Genomic DNA, 2,910 nt, shown 5'->3' on the forward strand with positions numbered 1-2,910 from the left:
ACTTTTAGTAAATACATTTTTTAGTGGGGAAATACCACAAGCATCCCCATTAAAGCAAATAATAAGTCAAAGTTTCCTCTAGTCAGTTATCTCATGCTTTATTCTATTAAATAATAATACGATAAGAAGAAATATGTTATGAAGTATTACAAGATATTAGAAAGAAAAATCATTAAGAAGATATCTTCATTACTCAGCAATAATCCAAATGAATTAACTGAAAATAAATCATATTCGATAAGAGAGGTCGGTAAAGACTGAATTGATTAAACTGATAAATATTTATTACTAGCATTCTCGAGTCCTAGCCAGAATTATATCTAAAATGTAATGAGGAAAAGATACCTTTTATTAATGTACACAAATTACAAAATATATGGAAATAAGTTCAAAAAATGTGAAAAACGTTTCTGACAAAAACACATATATGATGTATTCTTGAATTCTACATTTGAAACTTAAATCATTTTGGTTACAAATACCATCCCAATAAATTTAAATAAATAAATAAACAAACAAATAAACAAATAAATAAATAAGAAAAAGAAAAAGAAACCAGAAGAATTGCTGAAGAATCTTAAAGACCTAGATAAAGATACTTTTACAGTTCTTAGATAGAGGTATTCAGTATGATCAAGATAGCAATTCTTTTCCACACTAATTCCACATTTAATATAGTATAAGTAAAAATCTTCATAAGTTTCTAAGACCTCTGAAACTATTTTAATACTTATGCAAAAAATAATTCTTTGAAACAGAAAATGTTGAGTGGTAGGCTCTTATTAGATATCAAGATCCATTTAAATTTTCTAAAGTAATGGTGTATTGGATTAGGAATAATTAACCATCAAAGGAAAATAGCCTAGAAATAGATCACAAGGATTGAGACTATAAATATAGTAAATATGACATATCGGACTAGGAAAGTAGGTTCAATCTTTTTTAATGTGTTGAAAAGCTCGGTTTTAAGGCAACAGAATGCTACTCGAAAGGCAGATTTAAATTCTTTACACATATGCACACACACACAGAAACACATATTTTCTCTTTCTCAAGACTTCCCACAAAATATACCCACATATGTGTATTCAAAGCTCTAAATATAAAAAATATTTGAACTAGATTAAAACATTTATGAATTTTTAAATAATCTTGACCTAAAAATGCATAAACTTTGATGAATGCAATTGACGACAATAAAATAAAGAGTATAACCACTCCACACTAAAAAAATAATATCTAGAAAAAATTTTAACTTTTGTATTATGATGCATAAAATCTTTTATGTCAATAGAACATTTTGAATATGGCAATTAAATTAGATAAAGTATATTTAAAGACAATTCATAAAGAAGTAAAGTATCGATGCCTAAATATGTCAATATTGACAAAATTAATGTCAAGTATTGAATTAAAGTGAGATCTAATTTTATTTTGTAAAAAACAAGTGTTTATAAAATCTTTTTCAGTAAGTCTGTGGGAAAGAATAACAGAAATATATAGGAAGAAATTCATTAAAAGACGTAAAGAACAAAATTCTTACACAATTTTCAAAAGTTTAAGAGCATTAAAGACCTAAATGAGCACAAAATTGTATTATATTCATGCATGAAAAGATTCACTTCTCAATAGTGTAAATGCAACTCCTATATAACATTTTATTACCTTTAGTTTTTTAACATGGCAAGTAGAATTAATATTTAAATGGACAAAATAGGCCCAAGGTAGCCAAATGACTTTTTATAAAAGACTGATGATGAGTGAATTTCCTATCAGCTACATATTATAAAGTTATATAAACAAACACAAGTTTAGAAAAATTGATTATTTGACTAACACATAACTCAGAAGTAAACTCAGACATAAATGAAAACTCAATATCGGAAAAGTTGAAATACTTGATGAATGGTGCTTAGACAATTGTTTATCTACATTAGAACAAAAATTAAACATAACTTTTCATCATTGTACACAAAAGTTAATGTTCAATGGGTTAAATTTGAAAATAAAAAAACACAACATTTGAAATGTTTAGAAGAAATATAGAATGATATTTTCCTGGCTATATGATAGCAAATGACTTGTTAAGTAAGACATACAAGTGCTAAACATGCTCATAAAGACAGATATCTGACTTTCTTGAGAAGTTTCTATTTGTCAAATAAAATGAGATGTGTAAAAGAGAGAACTTTGAAATATAATGAATTAGTACACAGGATTCTTAAAGAACTCCAAGAAATGAATAACAACAGAAAGGAATTCGAGCCAAGTAGAAAAACAGAGCAAAAGACATGAATACACATTTCATAGAAGATATTAAAAAATAAATATCCAATATCCATGAAAATATGCTCAACTTCAAGTTATTAGAATTGCAAAATAAAGCCACAATGAAGTCATAGTCATATACTCATTAGATTTGCAAAAATATCAAATATCTGATGATATCAAATGTTGGGAGGGATGAGACAGAGCTGTTACACACTGCTCACAGGTGTGTAACTGATAATATGACTTGAGGAGAAAATTGTAACCATCTGTAAAAGTGAACATGTAAACAGGTGTACATAAAAGAGTCTTTCAGTACATCCTCAGCAACACTCTGAGCCATATCGAAATCTTGAAGCAACACAAACGACCACTGACTGATTGGATATATTATGTGTGATACAGTGAGAAATGGAACAATACATATCAGGGAAATGATGGGACCAGAGAAACATGCAGCAACATAAATCTTAGACAGTTAGCATCGTGGATAAAAGTAAGATTCAGAAAAATATCTCCTATGTACCATAATTTTAATGAAGATAAGAAATATGACAATGCTGAATGACATATTTTAAGGACATACACATAAGTACTTAAACTATTTTTAAGTATGATTGCAACACATTTAGCAATGAGAGT

The sequence above is a fragment of the Pteropus alecto genome, unplaced genomic scaffold, assembly GCF_000325575.1.
Source record: "Pteropus alecto unplaced genomic scaffold, ASM32557v1 scaffold573, whole genome shotgun sequence".
NCBI classification, from domain to species: domain Eukaryota; kingdom Metazoa; phylum Chordata; class Mammalia; order Chiroptera; family Pteropodidae; genus Pteropus; species Pteropus alecto.